Genomic DNA, 26,953 nt, shown 5'->3' with positions numbered 1-26,953 from the left:
CTAAACTAAATCGAAAAAACAACAAATTAGGTATGAAGTGTTTCCTGTAGCTTGGTTATTACTGTTTGTGCACAGAGGCAACATAAATGCTGTAAGTGTGTACATTATGACTAGAAAGAAAATTGAAAGTCCTGTCAGGAGTAGACCTTTCTGAGGAGAGGAAATTAACTGCAGAACAAAAGGAAATAGGTTTTACTAACTATCCCACGCTAATACATTGCTTACTAGCCACACATGGCTACTTAAATTTAACTAACCTCCAAGTATACCAAATAAAAAAATCTGGTCTTCTGAATCAATAACCACATTTCAAGGTTTGGAAACCAATACTTACTAACAGGAATACAGAGTATTTCTACTGCATAGGATGCTTTTGGATGTGACACTGACCTACAGTCTTCTACTGTTTCATATTTATTCCATTATATATTTTATTATTAAAGTATTAAGGCAAACCATTAATTGAATGGATAAATGATGAATGTTGTTTAAAATGTCTTCACTGATAACTACTTTGAGAATCTGAAGGTGTGACCTCAAGTAACTGGCTGTCCGATAGGAGTTCATAGCTGTTTAAGGCAGGAAAGACAGCAGAGTCAGCTCTCAGCACCTTTGATAAAGGCAGCAGGTCTTTAGCTTCACAACAGAAGCCAATTCCACATCCTGGAAACTCTCACTGTTCACCAAGGAGCATACCTAGAGGCAGGGTGGACTATCTGGCCTCTCCTTTTTCTCTGGATTCAGGAACTTACGCCCAGGTTACTCAGCCAGATCTAGCTCACCAGTGTGCTGAGTGAGACAGATTTCCATGCTTCTCCTCCTTCCACCATCCCTTAATAAAAGCTTTTTTAACATCTTCCTCCTCCATGACTAAATGTAGTTAATTCTGTGTGCTTAAGTTGGAAGATCTGTATAATGGTACTCTTAGTATTTAACTAATTATTAAGTGCTTCATGAATACCGAATGGTATTTAGCTTTTATGTCCTTGTAGTTTTGCATGAGCAAGGGCTTGGGAAAAGGAACAGATCGTGTTGATATAATAACACTAACTGGTACCAATCTAAACATTTGTTCATGATGCAGTAGGATGTGGAGAAGCAGCTTGGCCCAGTAATAAATGACATAGTCACTGAATGCCGGGGCCCCAAACTGCAGGTAGAGAGGAAGGTACAAAGTGAACAGAAAGGCAAATAAGAGTTAAAATGGTGGCAACCAATGGTGAAGTGGGACGGGACGATGGGGGGTTTATGTTGTCACATTAACGGCCAGAGTCATCCGGAAGCTGATAGCTTATTGATTAATGTGTTTTCTGTTATTTCTCTTATCCTTGTCTCCTGTTTTCCACTTCCTCACTTGAGCTTCTAAAGTCAAATACTTTAAGCCAGTCTCCTGTTCAGAAGGGAGAAGTGGTCAGTGCTGTCAGATGCTGCCCAGAGGGTGTGTGAGATGACAATGGAAGGCCTCTGCCACCTTCATTCACTGGTTCCTTTTGCACAAGGGGTGGTAGGATAGTGGGGAGAAGGAATCCACACTGCAGAGAACCTCAGAGTGAGGCAACGAGGAAAGGGGAAGGAAAGAACATGCCGACGAACCTTCTGAATTGTTTGGGAGAAATGGGTGGTCATCAGAACTAGTCACAGGCTTAAGGATAGAATTTTTCTAAAATAGTATTCAACAATTAATATGAAACACAATACGGTGGCCTTACAATTCACGTAACTGCTTCACAAATGTTCTTAGACTAGCTTAAAAACAGCAACATAATGCAAGAAGTACAGAGAGAAGGAGAAAGTAGGCTATTGACAAACTCATTAGAGCTCTTGGATCTAATCATGCTTGAAGCTTCCCACTGCTGTAGCTGGACTTTGAGAGAACTGAATTGAGTTCTCTATTTTGTTGAGTCAGAGTGAGTTATGCTTCTGCAATCTGCGAATTGTGAGTAGTACAAAACTCTCTTCCTTAAGTCCAACTAGAAGCATTTCTGTTTTCATCAAACACGTATATATCTTCCACCTCCAACACAGAATGCACACACACTATTATTGTGGGAAAAGGTAAAAAGATCCAGTATTGAGGAAGTGATGAAGGCAGACATGAAAATAGTACCTGATGAAACATGACTCTTGTGAAGATGTGAGCTGTTGGAACTAATAACTCAGTGCAATGACTGATCAGACATATTTTTAAATAACATGTTAATATGAAAATTTAAAGTTAAACAGACAAGTTGAAGAGTCCTAGGTAATAATCATATATGTGCCATGTAAGTCCTACTGTTGTCATTTTGCTATGTGTCCTACTTTGGCTTTGTCAAACATTTCACATACCCTTCCTGTATCTTTCCAGTGAGTCAGCTTTATGATGTATTTCAAAATAGGTAGCAGATGTCAATCTATTTTACTCCTAAATATTGAGGCTTGCATACTGTTGACTTGATTTATAAATTCAGCTTCAGTTGAAACAAGGATTTCATATGTAACCCAGGCTGGCAATAAGTTTGCCACCCCAGTCTCAGCCTGCTGAGCACTAGGATACCGGTATGTACTGTCACACCCTGATTCCAAACTTGTTTTCCTTTGAAAGGACCCAGTGTGTTGAGAAGTCTGTCTCTAACAGTTCTACTAGTCTAATGATATATCTGTCTTACTTATATTTTAAAATTCAAGCAGTTAACATTTTTGTACTGCTATTATAACTTTAAAGGACTTTTAAACGATTCATTCATATTTTAAAGCATGATCCGTTAGAAAAAATCTGAAAAATAGAAACCAAGGTTATGCAAGTTGACTTTTTAATATGTTAATTTATGGAGATGTTGGAAATTGTCATGTGTCAGGGATGAAGTTTGGCATGTCTACAGTAGTCATAAAAAGCAGCTACATTCCAGGTAGCTCTTCTATAGATACATGGAAAAGAGAATTGCAGAAGTCACTATGCCTTTGTGCCAATCAAGCTTTTTCTGATCAAATGTTGACCTGGAAGACTCATTAAGATTTCTGTCTATTTTTAATCATAATAATATCTTATAGAAGTCTTGTCATTTTTATCTGTTTTTCTCTCTGTATGTTTATCTATGTATTTATTGTTTCATATTTGCGTGTGTGTGTGTGTGTGTGTGTGTGTGTGTGCGTGCATGCATGCAGGCACACACATGCATCAACCTTGGGTGTTATTCTCAGGTGCCAATCACCTTATTTTTTGAGACACAATTTCTCACTGGCATGGCTTCACTTTCCTATCCCCTTACTACTTCCAGGGTACTGGTGTCCAGAGGAATGGGGAGCCATCATGTTCTGAGTCCATTAACATGAGCCCTGGTAAAAAGAGCTTATGGACTTCAGACTCCTGAATGCTTTCATTAAAACTTGCCTGGTTCCTCTATCCTAGGAAGAATCACAAATCTCAGTAGAGCCCACAAGGTGTAGCTCTGTGGTGAGAATGACACCTCACTGTAGGAGCTCATCAGGGCCACAGGACACTCATGTCCCACGGACACTGTCTTTTTTTGTGTGTTCAGGGATATGTAACTGTATTATCTAAGGTTTTTAATATAGCTTTTATTGTTGCCATCTCATTCATTTGCTCATTTATCCATTTACTTATTTCTCTGCTTATTTGGTAGCCTCTAGCATTGAGAATGGAAACATGGATTTATAGTTTCTGTCTGCTTATTCACTTGCCAAAACTGTATGACGGGTGAGTTATAACAAGTGTTTTCCTTACAGTATCTTTTGTTAATGGGTCCCAGATAGACCACGGCTTTAGACCATTGTGTACATATGTTTCATTGCAGGAACAGTGCTCAAAATTGAAAAGGTGAAGGTCAGCTCTTTAAATGTTTCCATGCTAGTGTGTGTGATCATTCTTACAACACAATAGCCTTTCATAGTCCCCTTCTTGCCTTTTCAATAACCACAATTGAGTTTTTAAACTCTCAGAGCTACATACTCGTTTTGCTCCATTCTCCACTCTTTCCTGCAGTCAGTCACATCACCGGTGAATAAAAGGAAGTGGTGACAGAAAGGAGTCCGGGAAAGGGCTGCTAGGGGCACCATCTCTCCAAGGGTTCTTCCCAACTACAGCCTTTAAATAGATTTGGAGCATGGGGCAGAGAATAATGGTGACGGCAGTGTGTCTGCTGCTTACCAAATGTTGAATTCTGTGTCAAGAATGATAATTACTGGCTCTGAAGGAGAGAAACCATCAACCCTGTCCTGATTACTAATTAATCAGGCACTAACAGCTTTTAGACCAGTGACCCTGCTTCAGCAATGCAGGTCACAAAGTGATGCTTAAGAGTGCAAAGAACCCCAGATGTGTTCTCCTGCCTCGTTAAAGAGTCCCTGTTAGTTTTATTTGGTGTCTTTCTTTATTTTCATTATTTGTTCTATTTTCACAGAAGTAGTATTTAGTGAGTAGAGTCTGCCTGTTGGAACTCTTAAGGAAATCCTGGGGGCGGAGCAAGGCACTGAACGTCTGCAGTGTAGACATTTCCTCCTCACACTGACAAGTCAGATTTGTCCCAGTGGATATCATATAAATCATCTAGGTTATGTCTGGTCATTGGCAAGGATCTTGAAACAAAAAATAATGAAGAAAATTGATCATAATGTTACTGTCACAGTGTTGTATTTACATGTATTCCAGTTTTGTTGATTTGTTAAATTATTCTGTAGCAGTTTTTCTACCACTTGATACTTTATGGACATTTTTGTGGCCTTAAATTTATTTTATCATATAGGAGGAAACCTTGAGGGAGGGACTGTGTATTGTTTGACATGGGGAATCCAAATGCCTCAAGTTCATGGGAATGCCAAAGTCTTCTCCATAGGGTGAGGCTCCGAAAGGTGACAGAGCCTTCCTCTGAAGGTAGAGCCAATGCTGGCAGTATGTGTGGAAACTAGCAGCCACAGCTCCCTTCTCCTGGATGACCTGAGGTTCCAGCATTTCTTGCTGCAGCTGGTGCTGCTCTCTCAGAGATAGCTCATCCCATTTGATCCCAGCTTTTCTGGATGTGTGTCTGTTTCTTTTTCATTCCCTTGCTGCCCCAGTCAGTTTCCAAGGACTAAGCTGCACTTGTTGCAACATTACTGGGTCATCCTCAATTGAAGACAGGTACAGAAATGTGTCCCTATCACCCCTAGTGAACATTTAGACTAATTCTCCTTCAGTCTTGTGGCACAGTAAAGGACACACACTTCAAGGATTTTGGCATATCAATATAGTGATGTTCACAGAGCTACATTTACTAGAAGGAATATAGCAGCACACAAAAAGACTCCCTTTTCCAGCCCTCCACATCACCTTTTAAACATTTTGTCAATTGGTAAATATGGATCTTATTGCCACAACTTACATTTCTTTCTTTTAAAGTTAGATGAGAGCTTACCAAGAATTCTGATGGTTTAAAAAATATGCCAATTAGAATTAACTAGTTTATAAGAGCACCTGCCAACCAGACCAGCAAACAGAGTTCAATCCTCTGGACAGGCAAAGCAGAAGGAGAGAATCACCTTCTTCAAGTGTCCTCAAATACACATGACAAGCGTAAGACCCACCCCACCTCTGCAAAAAAAATTAAAGAAATAAATATAAAACTGACAATTTCTCATCATTGCACTATTTGGCTTTTTCATTGATTGGTAAGGAATTCTTTATATATTAGTCTTTCCGTTTTATACAAAGTAATTGGTTTTAGTTTGTCATTTGCCCATTTGTCTCTTTGGCCCTTTTTGTTTAATTTTGTTTTGAGTGAAAGTTGACTTTCAATGACAAGATTTTAATATCTAATCTAGAAAGAAGAACTCAAATTTTCTTAGACTACTGTGCTTCATCTGATCCTTGTCTATGGAGTGTATGCTGGGAGAAGATATGATGACTGGAAGGGAGAATCCAGATGGCCTGGGTAAAGTACTCTACAATAGCTCCTGCTAGTCAAAAGAGATAGGATCTCATCACTTCCCACTTTTACGTTAGTAACTGAATATAATCAAGCCAAATTGTACCTTTTTTATTTTTTATTTTTTTGGACCTACACGTTAGGGACAAATATCACTATTTTTATTTACCTACAGCGTTACAAATTTTTCTTTTAGTGAACTTCCACATGCCCCTAGAGCTTTTCCTTCTGTTCAGTTGTTATGAATCATTTCCATTTAGAAAATGCCAACAGCTTTGATGAGTTGGGCCTGTCCCTTCCACTGAATGCCTGATGTTCACTGATCTTACAGGCAGAGAAGGGCAGCACACTCAGAGATGCCAAAGAATGCTTTCCTGATTCCCAGCCTGTATAAGTTTTAACATCAAATGGACACACACAAAGCCTTTGACACCTAAGCTATTGTGGTGTGGTGGCATTGCTAGCAAAATGGGCAATGCAGTTTACTAATGTCTGCTTGGTAGATGATGCACTGTGTGTGGGCAGTCTTCTCACAGTGAGGTAGAGCCATCCTTTGGGGGTGTGTATCACTAGTCATGCATTCTGTGGATGACTGCTGATATTTTAGTTGAGTGGCATCGGGACCTATCCCAATCTTCAGAACATGAGAGTTTGACCCCAGATATTGACACAGTGTGGAATATGAAGATCTTGAATTTGCAAGTAGGCATGGCCTGGTATCATAGATCATGGGAAGTCTCTGCTGAGTCAGTGGCCTTTTTGTGTCACTTTAGTCAAATGTTTATGGGCCCTGAGTTCTGTAAACAGACATTTCCTGTAGTAAATGTTTGTGAGGAACTCTGGATTCAGTCTGATGCTTACTAGGGTGCCATGTTTCATTATTTGTTCAGTTTTGAAGGATCCATCCTACATTGGATTTTCCCAGTCAAGCTTCCTTCATTGTTAACCTCGGATGAAAGTTCAGTTTCTAACTGTAAGAAAACATGGGTTTCTCCTTGAGAGAGTCATTCCTTGAGTTAGGTTCTAGATTCCTGCCTTCCCTTGCTCCAGCCTTCCCAGTGGAGGTAACTTTCAGTACAGATGCTTGAGATTTGTTTGTTGTTTGTTTTTAAGATTATAAACCAATGGAAGGAATGAGGTAGTTTTGAAATCTTCCTCATTTACATCTCTTTCCTAGTAAGTTGTCTTCATCTCTGTCCAGCAGGGCAGACCAGCCAACAAAGATAGAGTCTGGGAGAAGTGATCCAGGGTAGAAAGACAGTAAGGGAAGGAAAAGAAAAACTTAAAGAAGGTTTGGACAGATGGAGGGAGGAAGGAGTGGAATGTGAGAGACTACAGAATGTGATTGGAGCTTTTGCTTGGCCTGTTTTGGGATCTATGAGCTTGCTGATCTCTGCCATTCTGCCAAGTTGAGCCAGTGACAACTAAATAACTCCACACTGCAGCTTGGGAAGGTTGGGCTGGGGATGGTGGATGCGCTAGTGTGATAGAAATAAAATCCAGATGTTTTCACATAATTCGTGTGGGAGGTGTGGAAGTTTCTCCAACTAAACACCTTCATATAGCAAAAATAACAATAGTGACAAATACTTACAAGTGCTTATGTGTGCCAGACACTCACAGTTCTTAAAATAAACCCCAAGACATTGAGCAGGAGATGGTGTTGAGATTATCTTTCCCTATTTAGAGATGAAGAGCCCCCCTGCCCCCACAGTGATGTTAAATAACTTTCTCAAAGTCACCAGTGATGAAGAGTGGTTTGAAACCAGGCAATTTGGCCTGATAACCTGAGAGGATGACTATTGTTAAGACCAAAGAGACATGATGGCCCACAGTAGTGACTGGCTACAGATGAACCAGTGGATGGGGCTCAGTGGTGAAACAGAATTGGTAAAGAAAACAATGTTTTCCTTGAATATAGCAATATAGCATAAGTATTCCCAAGGCAAGAATTAATTATTTTTTCTATGTAGACAAGGTTCTAGTATTTAGTTTTGCAACTGTGCGTATGGAAAAATAAAGAATGGATTTTTTTTTATCAAGTTCCAGTAGCTAGAATGAAGTGTGATTCAACTTAAATTACCTTAAATTACTGTATTCCATGCCTCTTGGACTCAATATTACTAAACTACATGTTTTTTGGTTAAAGTGGTCATTAGAAGACAAGTCCTTTCAGTCCCACACAATTTATTCTGTTGGCTAATGACAGTTCTTGTTCCTGTATCTGGGATGTAGTGTGGTCAGAAACTCTATCTTCCCACAACTGAGCTAGGACTATTTCTAATACCCCATTCACACATCAATATAGAATGGTCCCAAGACTGAACTTCAAATATCATTTAGTTGATTAAAAACCTGATATATTAGAATAACAACAAATGGCCCTAACAAATTCTTGTGTCCCCTTTTTTTTTTTTTTTTTTTTTTTTTTGGTTTTTCGAGACAGGGTTTCTCTGTGTAGCTTTGGAGCCTATCCTGGCTCTCGCTCTGGAGACCAGGCAGGCCTTGAACTCACGGATATCTGCCTGCCTCTGCCTCCCGAGTGCTGGGATTAAAGGCATGCGCCACCAACGCCTGGCTAAAATTCTTGTGTCTTATTTGACCACGGTGGAATAAATTTAGATATGAGCAGCAACAGAAAATATACACAGTCATAGAGAGTGAACAATAGACTATTGAAGATAAAAAATAGGAAAGTAAAGATTTATTAGAATTGAATGAAAGTGAGAAGACAGCATATCAAAGTCGATGGGATATACATAAGAGTAAAGTTTATAGCTCTAACAGCCTACATAAAAAAATTCAGAGAGACTCAAACAACTTGGTAATGTTTCTTAAAGCTTTGGGAATATAAGAACAAACAATATCTGAAAAGAATGGGGCAAAAATTAATGAAGTGGAAATTAAAAAGAAACAAACTTTTAACCAATTAAGAAAAAGGACAAAAAACATCCAAGTTAATAAAATTAGAGAAGGATTAGGAGATACTATAACAGGCACCTAGGAAATGTAATGATTACAAGGACATACATCCAAAACCTTTATTTTTATCAAATCAGAGAACCTAAAATGAATAGGTGAATTTCTTTTTTTTCTTTTTTGATTTTTCGAGACAGGGTTTTTCTGTGTGGCTTTGGAGCCCATCCTGGCACTCGATCTGGAGACCAGGCTGGCCACGAACTCACAGAGATCCGCCTGCCTCTGCCTCTGCCTCCAGAGTGCTGGGATTAAAGGTGTGCACCACCAGCGCCCAGAGAATAGATGAATTTCTTAATGCATAAGTCATACCAAAGGTGAACTAAGAAGAGGTGAAAAACAGTACAACAACAATAAAAAGATTCCTTACTGAAAAACAGCCATATGGATTTGTTACAGCATTTTTTCCAGATCATTAAAGAGAAATTAAATCTATGCATACTGGCAACATTGAGTAGACTCAATGGATTTAAAAACAAACAGACAACTAGGCTGTGGTAGCTCACACCTTTCATCCCAGCATTTGGGAGACAAAGTGAGGCAAATCTCTGTAAATTTGAGGCCAGCCTGGCCTACATAGTGAGTTCTAGGAAAGCCAGGGCTATACAGAGAAACTCTGTCTCAAAACACCAAAACTAACTAACAAAATAAATAAATAAATAAAATCAGATGAAGTTGGGAAGAAAAAGTGGTGGAGTGGGCAGCAGAAGGGTGAGAGGGGAAGGGATGTTGGTGGATTTGATCAAACATATTCTATGAAATATTCAATTAAAAACAGAACCTTTTTTTTTTACAATGTATAAGCATAGTCCACACAATTAGATAAATAAGGCAAAACAGTAAATAAGTCTAATCAGTGACTGCTGCTCAATGCTCTGGACTTGTAGGCTGGCCTTCTGTTTATATAATTAGCAACTGTCTAAGAAGTGTAAAAAGGCCTAATTAACAAGTTTCCTGAACTTTCTCCTTCATGAAAACAGCTTCATGGAGAACCGAAAAGAAAGTCACACAGTTTAATTCAGTGTTCCTGTTCTATGGAATCCTACTGCTTCCCTTAACCCACCTCAATTGTGTGTTTTGATGGCTATGAAGTTCCAAGTAGCAGAGAACAACATGCTTTCTTCACAACACAGTTAGCCTTGCCCCCAGTGGGGGGACTATAGCAAGGCTGTAATTACCCATGTTTTAGCATCCAATGGAAGAAAGCTGTATGGCAGTGTACCTGCTGCCTTCCAATCCAGTACCTTTGATGGAGTGCACCGCCTCCACCCCAGCTGAAATTTACAAGGGGTAAAGCACAACTTTATGGTATGTCTCTTGAGGAAGAAATCAGAAAGGACATCTATGTTTCTTTTACTAAGGCTGCTATGGTTGGCTCCATTTCCATCAGCCAATTGCTTCCTGACGACCAAGTTCTTAGGTACCATGACCTTGGAGTTATGATTTTAGTATATGATTGTGGGTGGTGGTTCACTCTCTTAGAGACATCTGCTGTTGGGTTTGTGTTTCACCCAGATAACCAAAGATGATCTCTTCTACAACTCTAGCTTAATCTGCAGGGACTTTGTTTGCAAACACATTCACATTTATAGATCTCAGGGACTCAAATGGTGGTGTATGGCTGAGAGCTCATTTTGTAGCCTGATACAGAGACGGGGACAGAGGAGACACGGAGGGAAGGGTAATGTAGAAGCCTGCATAAATGTAGTATCATCTGTCATCCAGCCATTTACTCTAGACCACTGTCTTCTGGTTATGGTCTGCTTTTCATAGATGTAACTGTGTCAAGGATCTTAAACTCATCTCCAATATGACTCCCTAGACTTAAGTACCAGGGGCTTTACCAGATCCAACTGCCAGCAGTCAAGTCAGATAATATTTCCAGCCTTCCCGATCACATATCAGCAATGGAATTGCTCTCCTGCACTGGGTGCATCGTAGCTGCATGATATCTACAGCAGTTCCTGCTTTCTTCCACCTAAAATCTCTTTAAATAATGCCACCCTATAGCCTTCATCCAGCAGTTTGTGGAAGTAAAAGCAGACACCCACAACTAATCACTGAACTGAACTGGAATTCAGTTGCAGAGAAGAAGTGATGAGCAAAGGGGTCCAGACGAGGCTGGTGAAACCCACAGAAACAGCTGACCTGAGCAATGGGGAGCTCTTGGTCCCCAGACTGAGAGCTGGAATACCAGCATGGGATTGATCCAGACCCCAGGAATATGGGTTTCAGTGAGGAGACCTCAGAAATCTACGAGACCTCCTGTAGTAGTTCAGTACTTATCCCTAGCATAGGTGTGGACTTTGGGAGCCCATTCCACATAGAGGAATACTCCCTGAGCCAAGGCACATGGGAGTGGCCTAGGCCCTATCCCAAAGGATATGATAGACTCTGATGACCCCCTATGGAAGGCCTCACCCTCCCTGGGGAGCAGAAAGGATATGTGGTAGGTAGGGTTTTAGTTGGGGGAGTGATAGGGGAGGAGGGAAAGGGAACTGGGATTGTCATGTAAAACAATCTTGTTTCTAATTCAAATAAAAAACACATCAGCAAAAAGAAAAAAATTCTCTTTAAATATAAGCTTCCTGAAACAGAACGGAGTGAGGACATCATACCAGACAATGACCTGCGTGTGACTGCATTGAGATCTGAGCTGAATGGGGACTGCCTTAGAAAGCAAGGCCAATGATGGCCTCATACAGTGAATATCTTCTTATCTCACATTCAAGCTGCTGCAGGCTTGGCCAAGTACTCGGTATTTTTGTTGGATTAATCAAGCGCACTGATAAGTTGTTTATCTTGCCTACAGGAGGCAGAAGCATCCAAACTGTTCACCTTCATGCACGCCCTCTGTGCTGCTCTGTAAATTATATTTAGTAGATACTGTAATTGCTGCTAGAATGGGGCTTCCTAGGGCTCTTAACCATGAGCTGTCAACCAGTTTTACTCTGACAGAAGTTTTGTGAGAGCAATGAAACATTTTGGCAGGAATATCTGGTTGAAGATGCTTCACTCAAGCTCTAGAATTAGGAAAAGCATCAGCAATGACCTCCATGTGTCCTCCTTCAGTCCAACTGAAATGAGAAAGCAAATGACAATGGAATCTTTCTCCTACCATCTGGTAAAATGAGGTTTTCAAATTGTCTGTATCCTGGGCTGAGCTTGAGGAAGAAGATTGACAGAGAACTAATTCCCCACATAGGGTGTGTGTGTGTGTGTGTGTGTGTGTGTGTGTGTGTGTGTGTGTGTGTGTGTGTGTTTTTTAAATGTCTGTCAGTACCTTGTTTCTAAATTCTAAATGCGATGCTACTCTACTTGAAGGAGGCTACTCTACCTGAAAGAGGTAACTGAGTAGTAGCCTTTCTGCGATGCAATATGAAGAAACTGACCTTGAAGTGGGGCATTTAAGGACATCCAATTATTGCTTCAAATGTAAAACCTTAGCATTGAAGTGTATATTTTTGCAGAAGGGAGTCTCGCACCCTCACATAAGCAGAATTTGGGCACCATTCACACGGAGGACCCTTCACCCAGTTATTCAGAGTGGTTGCTGTGAAATGCTGTCCTTTCTCTCTGTCTGAGGGGCCAAGTGAGGTTATCCTCTTTCCTGTCTCTTCCTCCTGCCTCTCAAGCATCCACTTCAGGCAGTCCCATGATAGCAGGCAGCTGCTCCTTTCCAGTTCCTAACGGTTTAAGTCATAACTCGGCATTTATCTTGGGCACTCCTCGGGATTGAGCTTATTATCTTATTGCTTTGCCACTGCAGAATTTATTGCATAAAGGGGCCTGCTGCTGGCTGGGAACTGGGAGCCGCAAGTGCAGCGTTTTGGAGTCTTCATGAATTAGGGCACCAGATGCCTAAGTAAGATAAACCTGCTATTGCCCTAGCCCTGGGGAGGAGATGTCTCCCTCAGAACCCACCTTCTGCAGAGTTAACAATTTAGATTAAATTAGTTGAGAACACAAGAAGGCAATTTTCATTTGTAAAGGGATTAGAGGTGTTTTTCCCCCTTCTTTTCTTCCTAGGCTAGAAAAACAATATAAACACAAAGATAAATTGAAATGGGATTTTATTTTTTTAAATGGCTTTCACTAATACAAGTAATAATATAAAGGGAAGGCTGTTTGGATAATGTTGATTAGTGTCTAACCTAACCGTGGCATTTAAATAACTGAAGGAAATCTATTTAAGGATTTAATTTGTTGGGCTAGTATTTGCTGGCTTCAGTGAACTGATGGTTCCTGTTAGAAGCTTCTCTTCAGAGGTACTCTCAGAGGTGCTGACCCACCGGCTCCATCCCAGAGTGGATAGCATCCCAGAACCAAATGGAAGTGAGCAGGAAGCAAATGGCCTTTAGCATAGAATAATTTACATTCATAATGCAATGTAATCTGAAAAGCTCTCTGCTGAATGCTTTGTACTGGGGAACTTCAGACTCACGCTATAAAATATAATCAAATGCATCTCATAATAATGAACTACTCAGGTTTAATGAATTTTTCCTTAAGTCTGGAGTTAATACCCTACTTTAGAATTACTTTTGTCCAGTGAGTATTTAAATGACCGATCACTCACATATTCAATAGAATGTTTCATAGAAAACAAGAAGAATAGAGAGAAAATGTCAGTCCCATTTTCCCATTTGCTTAAAAAGTACAATTCTTAAAAATCAGTATGGTGGGAACTCTAGCATGTCTAGACAAGGCATGCTTTTCTGAAGTTCAGTGACTTCTGAGGGAAATGGTGCAGGCTCTTCGTGCCACCTGCTCTCTTGGTCATAGATTAATAACATCTGACCAAGCATGAAGGCATGCTGTGGCCATCTGTTGTCATGGAGTGGGATGTAGTTCAGCTTTTCCAAGCAGGAGTCTGTAAAACTCCTGTGCAGCTCTCAGCCCAGAGTCATCCTGCTTAGATCCATGACCCAAATATTTTGCTAACAAGAATTCAGAGTCCATCTTGCTTGGTCCGACTACATGTACTTCATCTGCTTGCTACTGGTTAGTGTACTGGCTCCTATGTAATTTAGTGACAACCATGGCTGCCTTTCTCTTCTATTATACAATGACAGGATGTCAATTGAGATCTGTACGTTTATCTCTGTGCTTTGATGCTATTTACAAAGTTGAGAAATTAGATGCTAAGGTCCTCAACCTCCTAAGCCAGTCAAACTGCCCTGTTCCTTAATCCTTCACTTTCCTCCCTCACCCAAACCATCTCATCTGTCTTTACCACCACAGATTGTCACTGAAGCTGGGACCACAGCACTGTCTCCCCACATCTTTCCATGCTCTGCTCTTCTGTTCCTAAGGAGCAGAAAGGCTTTGGGGGTGAGAAGGGTGGGGTTATAGAGGAGGACATCTCCCTCTCAGTCTGTGTCCATTATCTGGTTCTGTGAGTCTAACCCAGCCCGTCACAGACTTCCTTCTCTAGTTTGTGGCCAGGTCCTCTACTGCTGCTGTTATTCCACAAGAAAACACTAGTTTCCAGAAAGTACTGTGTGCAATGGGAATGGCACCAGCCTGGTGACTGAGGGATTTGTTCTAACCCTAATGCACTTGGCCACATAAGGAAAGCCATTTGAACTTACAGTGCTGCAAGCCAAAACAAGAGCCCTAAAGTCTCAAAACTGTTATGAGAGTTCATAGCCACATCTCTAGTACTATCTCTACTCCCTTTCTCTTTCCTTCCACTTGGAATGAGACTGAGTAGCTGGCACTGAAGCAATTATGTTGTGACTATGGGCCAACCAGCATGAAGACAAAAGCTGGCACAATTCATTTGAACAAACTAGGCTCAAATGGCATCATTCATATGCCACCTCCTATTTTCCTCAACAACTTTACACACACACACACACACACACACACACACACACACACACACACACCACCAACAACAACAACAACAACAAAAACAACAAACAAACACACCAAACAGAAACAAAACAAAACAAAAACACAACCTCATGGTAATAAGCTTTTCTGTTGCAAATAGCTGAATGCAGACATGGCAAATATAACTTTATTGTGTTTAGGGCTGTTCACTAGAAAGTTCAAAGATCAAGAACCATACTTAACATGCTGTTAATACTGTCAAGTCATTCACAATATAAACTGTTTCTATCAGAGTTATGAAGACTTTTATCTGGTTGTTCTAGTTTGTTGAGACAAATCTCCTTAAATGGCTCTGGCTGGCCTCAAACTCAAGACAACCATCCTGTTTCAACCTTCCAAGTCCTAGGATTATTGGAGTATATTATCGCATCCAGCTTCTAGCAATTCGTTTAAAGACAGTGTTTTAGCATTTCTGTAGGTATGGTGTTAGTATTTATCTTAGTTCTTTCTAAGTTCCTTTTATAAAATACTCTGAAAAGTAACAAAACTATTTAGGGTTTCTATTGCCGTGAAAAGACCATGGCAACTTTTATAAAGAAAACATTTAATTGGGGTTGCTCACTACAGTTTCAGAGGTTCAGTCCATTATCATCATGATGGAGAGTGTGGCGTTTGGAGATACAGCTGAGAGTCTTACATCTTCCAGGCAGCAGGAAGTCAACTGAGACACTGGGCTGAATCCTGAGCATACCAAACCTCAATGCCCCATAGTGACACACTTCAACCAACAAGGCCATATCCACTCCAACAAACCCATACCTCCTAATAGTGCCACTCCCTGTGAGGTTATGGGGACCAATTACATTCAAACAACCACATAGTGGTAGACATTAGAGACAGCTGGCCACAATGCATCCATAGTCAAGAATCAGAGAGCAATGAATGCAGCATGCTAGTGCTCATCTTGCTTTCCCCACTCTTTTAAATAGCTCTGAGTCCTCTGCCTAAGGAATGGTGTTACCCACAGTGGGTGGGAATTACATCAATTAATGTAAGCAAGATAACTCCCCACAAACTGTCCCAGAGGTCCATCTACCAGATGATTCTAGGTACTATAAATCTGGCATTTAACAATAACCATCCTAATTTCATCTCCTGTCAATCTGACACCTGAACACATAACATTTAAGCTATAACCTTCCAACCCTTGTCTCCATAGACTCATGGCCATCTTAGCATTCAATCCAAAATAACCAGTTCCAATATTTTATATGCCCAAAGTCTCTTAACTGTGAGCTCCTATAAAAACACAAAACAAAACAAAACACAAGCAAGTTATTTGCTTTCAATATATTATGACACAGAATTCCTATTCCAAAATGGAACAATCAGGACATCACAAGAAATGGTCAAACAAAAAGCAAACCCAAAATCTATCAGGGAAAACATTAAGTCCTACAGCTCCATGTCTGGCATCTGGACTTTGGGATACAGTCAGCTGGAGTCCTAAGAGTAGGCAAACTTGTCTATATCCTGCAGCCCAGCACATACAGCCTTGCACTTCATGCCTACAGTTTTCCCCTGCAGATATCCTGTGACTAGGTCATTTCCAACATCTAAGAGCTCTACCACTACCTAGGTCTCTTTGCCTTGACAATTTCAAACCTTTGGAGCTTCCCTGAAAAGACTCTGAGGATCTCACACATTGTCTGGCATCAACATCTCTTCAGAAATTGGAGCAAGACTCCATGACACCTTCAATTTTGTTTCTTTCATGCCTCCAGATCCAGTACCACATGGACAATATTCTGCTGCCAGCTGGAGATGAGACCTCCTATAGGTCAGATTTTGTTCTCAGGATACTTGGAGTCCCTGTGCAGCACAGAAAGTTTCTCAACAACGGTGCTGACCTATATCAATTATAGCTGCTTCTTCAACATCTTGTTGAACACCATCCTACCTTGAGCGTTTCTCTGACAAACACATAAGTCCAAATATCATGGTAATTACCCCTGACCCAATTTCTTATAGTATGTTTGTTCGGCTCTGAACAGCCTTAAGCTAGGCCCCACATGGCCATATTTCTATCAGTATTCTTGTCATCTAAACTTCCATAAAAATGACCAATTCGGTGCTACTGATAGCATTCAAGGGCTTTTCTAACACAAAGTTCCAAATTCTTCCACATTCAAGTCACAAAACAGTTTTAGTGCTTTTAAATCCATATACCAGGTCTTCCATAGAAATAGCCCCATGTCTGGTAAGTATTTTTGACTCGTTCTCTTACAGTTGCTGTGACCAAATACTCTGACAAAACCCAGCACTAGGGAGGCAGAGGCAGGTGGACCTCTGTGAGTTCGAGGCCAGCCTGGTCTACAGAGTGAGCTCCAAGACTAGGCTCCGAAGCTACACAGGGAAACCTTGTCTCTAAAAAACCAAACCAAAACAGCAACAAAAAATACTCTGACAAAAATCAAATCATGGAAGAAAAGGTGTATTTTAGCCCCTTGTACCAGGCTTGTATCCATTATTCTAGGGTATTTACAGTGGCAGGATCTTGGGAGAGTTGGTCATGTTGTACCCATATTCAAAAATCAGAGAGCTGAATATATGCATGCAATCACTGCTCTCCTCATCTTCTGTTTGTGCATAGGATGTGACCAGCTGCTTCAAACGCATGACAGTTTGAGTTTAATGCTGTACTGGTCCACAGCCTGAAACTGTGAGCTGAAGTAAATCCCTTCTCCTTTAAGCTGCAAAGTATTTAATCAGAATAAGAAAGAAACTAAGATGCTATCTATTCTTTTACAAATGTCTTTAGATGATAAATGTGAGTACATAACTTAAAACATACTTTCTTAACATTCTCTTCTTGTAGAAAGTAGTTAGTAGATGAAAACATGAAGTACTAAACTGAGAAATCACTTTATATTGATAACTAGCATTGCTAATTGTAATAATTTTCAGATTAAAAATAATTATTTCTACACTTTGGAGCAACTAATTTCTTTACTAATTTTTGATAAACATTCATTTGTTTGTGTCTTTGACAGAATGAATAAAGCTATTGATTGCAAAAAGTGAATGGCTGGCAATTTTAACTTTGGAATGAAACTTGGATCTGAATTTAATTCACCAGTTAAATTGATTCAATAAGTAAAAACTTAATCTTTTAAAAACTTGATTGATTGAAGTAATCTATCCTTTTATATATTTTCACATCCCGACAAATACCAGTGGCTTGCTAAGATAAACTGAAATTCAACTTTTGTTTTTCAAGTAAATATTAAAAGCTTTTGCAGTAAGCTTATGGATTGAAATTTTAAAATGATGAAGGCATATTTGGTTGGAGGATGTAGTGAAAATGTGTTACCTAGGTGACATGAATTTATAATCAAAAATATAAAATAGATCTTTTCTAGGCCTACCCTGTAATACACCTCTCTCCAATTTGGATATATATGAAACCTCTTGCTACTCAGTGACTCCTGCTTTGTAATATCACTCATATTTTAAAAATCAAGTAGAAAATCTTTTCTAGAGGACTGATAGCCCTGCTCCCATAGTGCGATAACCATGTATTCATAACAAGTCATTGTTACCATAGGTCACTAGAGAAGGAAATCAGCTTGCTTTGAAATACTTCAATAGTAACAGAAGCCTTGGTTTAGGTTTTAAATGAATTTATCAAATTAATATAAAACGTGACTTCTGTAACAAAAGTGATGTGTGCAGCCATGAGTAAAATGTGGCTCTCAAAGTTTCAGTTTTGATGTGTTCAGAATGCTGGTTTCTCAGTTCTCTGTGGCATGTGTTTCTTGGCTGATCCAACAGTCTCCAGAATCTTTCATTTTCCCCAGATGAGGTTGGAAAGGTCAGATCTGAACTTTCCCCTATTCCTTCCACTGAGACAGGGAGGCACTGTCCCGGTTAGCCCAAGGCGCTGCATACAGAGAATTCTAAGTCACCTTCAAAAAGGGGGGGGGGGAGCATCAAACAAGGGCTTTCTTTTTACTAAGACCACTCTTTCCTGTACTGGATGAGCAAATAGAGAAAATGGTTGTAGCCATCTTTTGACTAGAAATGGAAGATGAGAAGATGGCATTAACTTGGCCCCAGTATCCTACCTTGTTGAATCACCGACTTAGTCATGGGACTACCATGGGGCTACAGAGTCAAGGTATTTTTTTTGACTTGTCATTAAAAGTATTCCTTTTTCAGGTATGACATTTATTATAACAAGCAAAATTTAGCTTCCCCAGACTCCAATGTGTTGTGGGATATTTGATTGCACTGAGAACCCTGAGTTTGTGTTTTTATCAATTAAATAAAATCAACCTTGGGTCAGGAGGCAAAGCCAGCAAGTAGTTTGACAGAAAGCAGTCATAGAGGGAGTCCTGAAGACAGATAGAAACACAGGAAGTAGTAGGGAGGGACTTTGAATATGGTGGTCTTGTTTGGTTTAGTGTGGTAGAAGGATGCTTTCTTGCTGCCTAAAGGGGAAATTTAATGGGTTGCTTCTTGGCCTCTCTGAGCTATCAGGTTTTCACCCCAGCATCTGATTTCTGAGTCTTTGTTGGTAAATAGAATGATAAAGATTTAATTAATATCTACATTTGGCAGCAGTGGCAAGAGGTGGTTCCAGCGGGACGCCAAAGTCCTCCCGGGCCTCTGCCTGAGCAGTGACTGAAGAGCCATAGTTAGTAGCTGAAGTAGCAGTAGATTCAGATGCAGCTGCAGGGGCCATTGCTTTTGTGAGTGTTTGTGAGGTCTTAAACAGCTTCCTTGCATAGTGAATTGGAGCCCAAAGAACCTAGTAAGGAGTCATTCTGGAGGCAGCCCAGAGAAATTAAAGAGAAGTTAAACATGCTCTGATCACAGGGGCGCAGGAAGGGAAGGTGGTGACTGACAGAGGAAATAGGAAATGACTTTGCTTTCATGAGCACGTGAGGGCAATGATTCTAGCAGATGTAACTTATCCTGGGCAGAGGGAGTATTACGTGCAAATCAGGAGAGATAACAACAGGGAAGGAGTGTCCTCGGCAAAGCTCTGAGTCCACCCCAGTGTAAATCATTTTAAAATGGATTACCTACTCTATTCCTTGCTGAAGCACAAGCCTGAATCCCAGATCAAGTGTGCCCTGGGTCAGACAGATGATTCTGCAGGACTGGCTGCCATATGCACATCATGGCTTCTATTAATTGGCTCTTGTTAAGGCACATGGGGAACTTAACATGCCCGACATTTGAGGGACGAAACTTGGTAAACAGGATTATTTTAAAATGTCTCATTTTTGGTATAGTTGGAATAGACACCAGAGATGATCATCTTGTTTCATGGGCATTTGAGTTTGAAACTGACTCATTTTCCTGAATAAAATCAAGATAGAGTTCTGTTGTATATTGTATTGCTTATTGTCCTTTGTTCCTAATCTAATTATTTGAAATTACATTAAATACATCAACAGCTTATTAAGTACTGGGAAAAAAATACCCTAGGGGAAGGCCAGCTAATAAAAGGCTTTTATGACAAAGTTAGGACATTTGGATTTCATCCTGAAGGCATTTGAAGGATTTTAATTAGCCAAATTCATGGGCAAATTAGCACTTGGAAGGCTAACTCCTGCCTCTGTGTGGAGGAAGATAAAGGAAGAAGCATGATTCAAGATGGAGAACCCCACAGAGGCTACTTCTACAGCATGGGCAGCATATGACCTGCTTGGTGGGGGATGTGGGAGAGGAAGATGGAATGAGGGCCAGGCAGAGCTGAGATGGGCTATGCATGCTGTCTATAGGCAGGAAAGAGGTCACTCCTGGAGGCAGCAGCAACGAACTATTAATTATGGGCTAGAGGTTTCTTTCCATTTCTGACATGGATTCATGTGATTCTGATGCCATTGACTTAGGTACCACAATTTAAGAACTGCTGGTCTTGGGAACTTTCTGCCTTCTGCACTGGGTATATCGGGATTTGAAACTCTTCCAAGAACTTTAGAAGTTAAGGCGAGTAACGAGTTGCCAATGCTTCTTACTGACAACTTATATAATGTATGAAGTCAAGAGATGGAAACTTCACATTTTGCAACATCTCAGATTACTAGTTTTTAATGCAAATTTTCTTTTCCATAAAGGCAGTGTCTTAGAGGGAGGCAAGGGGATCTTGATAACTCAGACTTATGTGACTAGGAGCATGGAATGACCTGTGAGAGACGGCCCAGTGAAGTTTCTTTGTAGTATTTGTAAGAACAAACAAGAGAATCTTGTAACAGATTGAAATAATAATTCATACTCTGTAGAAAACCTTTCTTTAATGGAAATACAGAAAAATGTTGTTTTCTAAGAAAAGCATCCTACAGGTAAAGTCTCACTGGAAGATAATACATACGCTTGTTGTTGTTGCTGTTTTTTCTTTCTTTCTTTTCAGATTTCTGTCCTCTGATTCTATTTGGCTGTGTTTCAGTTCAAGCATTGTGAACATATTTGGCTGTTTGGTCACTCAGATGTGGCTGCAGAGAGCAGAGCTTGACAATTGCCATCCTAGGACCTTTACCAAAGATGGACACCTACAGTCTGTCAGGAAATCCAGCATTGGTTTCCTATTATGACCATACTCCCACTTTGAGAGCCACTAAGCATAGACTGTCTAGGATGCTGTAGTGGGGGTGGGGACAGTGTGTGTGTGTGTGTGTGTGTGTGTGTGTGTAGGCCAGAAGTCAGTCTCAGTTAACCTTCCTCTGGAGAAATCCACCTAGTTTGTTTGAGAGTAGGATATAGGGCTTGCAGATTTGGGGTTGGCTGACCAACAAGATCCATAATCCTCCTGTTTCTGGAATACTAGCTTTGGGATTAATCTCAGGTCTCAAGCTTGCATAACAAGCACTTACTGGCTAAGCTAGCTATTCCCCCAGTCTTTCCATTCTTTCTTAACAAGCAATTATGGAAGGTTCACATCTCAGACCACAGACTCCAGAGTATAGGAAATCAAGCCTCACTGCCTTTCTCCATTCTTTCTTCTCTCTCTTCTTTTCCTTCCTTGTGACTTCTTTTTCATCCCTTCTGACCACTGAAAATCTATTCAGATAAACTCCAGATTCATGATGTTGCCCCATAACATTTCAAAATGAGATTATGGGGATGGAAAAGATTGCTTAGCAGTTAAGAGTGCATGTAGCTCTTAGAGAGGACCCAGAACCCAAATGGTGACTCACAACCATACATACTTCTAGTTCCAGGGGATCCAATTTTCTTTTTGGGACTCTCAAAAGCTCAAGCATACAAGTGATATGCATGGGTATATGCAGGCAAAACATTCATAAACATAAAAACAAACTATGTTGATGCATTCAAAGGTACTTCCCACTTTCTCTTCTATATGAAGTTCAGTGTGGTTGGTTTTATGATGAGGTCTTTGGTTCATTTGGACTTGAGTTGTGTGCATGGTGGTAGATATGGATCTATTTGCATCGTTCTACAAGTCAACATCCAGGATTCCAGAACCATTTGTTGAAGGTGCTTTCTATTTTCCATTTTATAATTTTAGCTTTTTTGTCAAAACCAGGTGTTTATAGGTGTGTAGATTGAGACTGTGTCTTCTGTTATGTGAGTTTTCTTGGCCTGATTGGCCCCTCTGCTGATTCAGCCCCAAATGATCATACAGACACTATATTAGTCATGAAACTGTTGGCCATTTGATGGGGGAATGTACTTCTGTGTATGTTTATCTTATTGATTGTTGAATAAAATACTGTTTGGCCAATGGCAGCAAGTTAGGCAGGACTAGGAGTCAAAGAGGATTCTGGGAAATGTAGTAGACAGCCACTAGCTATGGTTTCTTATTGGCTATCTCTGACTTAATTATTAACCCATTTCCATCAATCTAAATATTTCCATGTGGTCTTCTTTTACCAGAGAAAGGTCAGGGCCTCTTACTTTGTTGGGATCTACATTGCATTTGCTCAGCATCTCCACAGAGAAGAGAAGAAGAGAAGAAAGTGATTTCCTTTTTGTCCCTGCTTATATTCTGCCCAGCTATGTCACTTCTTGCCTGGCAAAACAGCCAATCAGTGTTTTATTCATTAACCGATAAGAGAAACATACACAGAAGGACTTCCCCTGTCAGTCTGTGACTCGATTCCATTGGTCCACCTGTCTGTTTTTATGCCAATACCAAGCTCCATAGTAGAGTTTAAAGTCAAGTATGGTGATGCCTCCAGAAGTTCCTTTATTGTACAGGATTGTTTTTGCTATCTTGGGTTTTTTTGTTTGTTTGTTTGTTTGTTTGTTTTCCAAGTGAAGTTTAGTCCTTTTGAGCTCTGTGAAAAAATTTTCTGGGATTTTGATGGGTATTACATTGAATCTATAGATTGCTTTTGATAGGATTGCCATTTTTCCTGAGAGAGACATACATGGATCTGCCTAGGAAGGGGAAAAAGACAAAACCTCATGAGTAAATTGGGAGCATGGGAGGTAGGGCATAGGGTGGAAAAGGAAAGAGGAGGAAGGAAGGGGAGTGGGAAAAATTTATAGCTCAATAAAAAAAATCTAAAAGAGTTAGACCTTAGCTTTACTGTACCATGGAAAATCTTATCTATCTTAGAAAGCCATGGTCCCTTTCCAGAATAATTTAATTAATAATGCAAAGTATATATAAATACAAAAGGAAATTTGTTGACTAAATTTTCAATATTTATTGAGCCTTAAATACCTGATTTTGATAGTAGAGAAATAGAGCAAAAATAATAAAAATAAACTCAGTTGGTTTAGGACAGAGGCAAAAGGAGAGAAGGAGGGAAGAAAAGATATAGATATGGGTATAGATGATAGATAGATAGATAGATAGATAGATAGATAGATAGATAGATAGAAACAAAGACAAGATATGGCTCCCATAGACATGACCCAAGGACCCAACTCCCAATAGGCCACTGAGTTATAAACAGTCAATGGGCTTGTGAGCCACTCACTTTCTAAATGTCCCACCTCTGAAAATGCTGTACTGCAGACCTTGAACACACTTTTAATACTATTTCAGACCCAAGCTATAGTAGCAACCCTGGGGAGAAGCTTTCTTAGTGCAAGCAAGCTCATGGGAGTACATGTGAGTCTGTCATGGGCCTCATACACAGGAAGCCTGCAGCAGGGCGGAATCCACAGTCAGTGAAGGTTAGGTTCTGTGCTTTTTAGTTAGGTGAAAAATATTCTCATTTATTGTTTCAAAAATTATTCCTATTTTCAGACAAAATTATCTTAACCACTCTAAAGACCCTAGTAGAAAATTCTCTTGCCTGAAACACACTTTTAGTAAAGTAGAATTAGCACATAAATTCACTAACCTTTTTGTGTACAGTAATGACCATGCTGAGGAAGAAATCTGGACACCCTCCCCCCCCAAAAAAAAGGAAAAAAGAAAAGAAGCACAAAAAAACACATTCACAACAACCTTAAAAATACTTAGGATAAACCTAACTCAGGTTGCAAATTTCTCCAGTGAAAACTGTAAAACACCAAGGAAAGAAATTGAAGACTCCAGAGGTTAGAGGTTAGAAAGTCCACATTCAGGGATTATCAGAATTAATACTGTGAACATGGCAATGTCATTAAATGTGCAAGCTTATCCTTATCAAAATTCTAAGTACATGAATAAAAAATTTTAAAATTCATACTATGAGAGCAAAGAACCCTGAAAATCCAAAGACATTCTGAGTAAAAAGAGCAGCATCACTATACTTGATCTATACTGAGGGCATTACTATACTTGATCTCAAGGTATAGTCCAGGGACACAGTAACCAAAGTAGCTCTAAGTCAGCATATCGCAAAAATACTTACAAATCCATGTTTATTTTAGGCCCATTCACAACAGCCAAGAGGTGGAAGCAGTCTAGATTGCCATCAACAGATGAATGTACAAAGAAGAGTTTTACTTATTTAGAAAGATTAATGGAGCTGTGGCCTTTGCAGGAAAATGGGTAAAACTTGAGATCATCATGTTAACCAAACTAAGCTAGACAAAAGATAAATATTGCATATTTGTTGAGTCAAGATTTTTTTAAGGATATGAAAGTAGAAGGGGACTATTCTAGATAAGGAAGAGGTCCAGAAAAAGAAGCAGGGGTAGTGACAAGAGCTGGCAATGGGGATATAAATATAATCAAAAATCATTATATACATGTTTGAAAATGTCATAATGAAGCCCCATCTATAGTTGCCGATGTGAAATCTGTAGATGCTGGTAACATTTTAAAAGGATAATTATTTGCTCAGCTCTAATACTTCAGGTTTCTGTAATAAAATTTGAAAATATTTTATAATTTAAATCTTACAAATTTATACAAAACTTCCAAATTTATACAAAAGAATTCCACTGTCTAATATGCATGAATAATTTTGAAGTATTCAAGGAAGGACAGTGACAAAGGTCAAGAGATTATGCACTGACAGTTATAAATAAATTATAAACCTAAGGGAAGATTTGTGAATACCATCTTCTCTTTTGGAGCCTCACAGTATTTTGTATTTCTTGTCTAACTTATGGTATTCAGGCTTTTTATTATGAGCATTACATATATATGTCATTAAAATTGGAAGGTATCACAGAGATTAATCATTGATGAAAAAATATGAAACTTTGGTAGGTGAAGTGGCTTGCCTAAGACTACACTTTTTTCTTCTGCAATGCGTCCAGCACTGTTTACAGATGGCTCTGATGAGCCAGCTGAGATTGACTAAATACTCCTGTGAGAATAATTTTGTATTAGAAATTAGAAGTAGTGCATAGTTTTTGAAGCTTCCTAATACCCCCCCACACACAAATGAGAGAGAGAGAGAGAGAGAGAGAGAGAGAGAGAGAGAGAGAGAGAGAGAATGAGGTCACCATAGAACAAGGCAACAATGTCCCTATTAGACAGTAGTAGGAACTAACAAAAACACCAGTGCCAACACTGGGTTACTTATTTTTGCAGTTGCTAGACAATGACATCCCACAGACCCCCCCAAACATTATAGGTTACCACCTCCAGAACATATGATAAGACCCTGTTGCTGAAGCTACCACATATGTGTCATAGAACATGATGAAATCTAACTGGTGCTGACCTGGAAGCTTCTTCCTTACAGACTAGGTTCCATAGTGCTGGAAAGTGATACACAAGATACCAAAGAAGAAAAGTCATCATCAACTATACCCATTTCTGAGCTCTTCAAGCTACAACAGTAACTGGCTTGATATACTCAAGACATACTCACCAGTGTGATAGTGGCATGGAACTAATCAAGGACTTTCTGATTGGATTTAAGTCTAGCTCCACAAGATGAAACCCATACCTGGCATCATTATTGGGCCAAGTACCCATGGCTAGACAGGTCATAGGCTCTACAGGAAAATATACTACCTTTGTGCTGCTAAATGTAGATTAGTATTTAACTGACTCCTAATGACTTACTTACTTACTTACTGTTACAACCATAGAGAAATACATCTCTCAACTCTCACATAAAAAAGCTTCTATTTTGGAGATTAACTCAGAGACCCACAACTGGCCAAGGTGCAGAGGAGACAGCAGAATGTTCAGTCTTTAGGGGAATATATATACCACACTTCCACCACTTGAGTCTCAGGGATAATTGTGGAAGTGGGGTTAGAAGAAGCATAAGAGCCAGAAGTGGTGGTGGATGGCTACAAGGAAACATCTGAACACAGGAGGGCAGATGCACACATGAACTCACAGTAAAGGCAACGGCATGAACAAAACCTTGCAAGCTCACACCAGATCTAATCACAACCATGGTGAGAGGAACTGGGTACACCATCTTACTCCATCCATGGAGTTGTTTGCAATTGTTAGCTGCAGGGAAAGGCTCAGTTTTCTTTAAGATCATGGTACCTGGTAAGTCCACCACACTCCAATGGAAGACCACATACTCAGATTATCTGGGGCAGCTCAAATTGCTCTTGAAAGGTTTTTGAAAAACAGGATATGAAGTTGGATGAACAGGAAAGAGGGAGTGGATCTGTGAAAACCTGGGGGCTGAGTGTGATCCAAACACATCGTGTGAAATTCTCAAAGAACTAATGAGAATGTAAGATAAATAAATCAAATTTAAAAAGAAATTAAACTAGGACTAAAATCTTTTTGTGAGAAGAACATACTTGACTCCAAAGGACAATTTTATATAAGACTCTTGGACCTGGCTGCATTTTTTTTTTTTGAACAAGCTTAAACAGAAAGTGTATTCAGC

The 26,953-nt window shown here is 39.8% G+C and overlaps 1 long non-coding RNA gene across 5 annotated transcripts in view; it reads left to right on the top strand.

Moving 5' to 3' along the window:
- The window catches only part of LOC103161027, a 235,096-nt gene that overhangs the window by 28,517 nt on the left and 179,626 nt on the right, over positions 1–26,953 (top strand). For 4 of the 5 annotated variants that reach the window (XR_003484489.1, XR_003484486.1, XR_003484484.1 and 1 more), the window contains exons 4-5: positions 3,624–3,697; positions 5,797–5,906. The exons of the other annotated variant lie outside the window; for it this stretch is intronic. This is a non-coding gene — a long non-coding RNA (uncharacterized LOC103161027). The remainder of the gene's footprint in view (positions 1–3,623; positions 3,698–5,796; positions 5,907–26,953) is intronic. 5 annotated transcript variants of the gene reach the window in all.

The sequence above is a fragment of the Cricetulus griseus genome, chromosome 4 (genome assembly GCF_003668045.3).
Source record: "Cricetulus griseus strain 17A/GY chromosome 4, alternate assembly CriGri-PICRH-1.0, whole genome shotgun sequence".
NCBI lineage: Eukaryota > Metazoa > Chordata > Mammalia > Rodentia > Cricetidae > Cricetulus > Cricetulus griseus.
The sequence above is the reverse complement of the archived record's forward strand: the minus strand, read 5'-3'. Positions and strand labels throughout refer to the sequence as shown.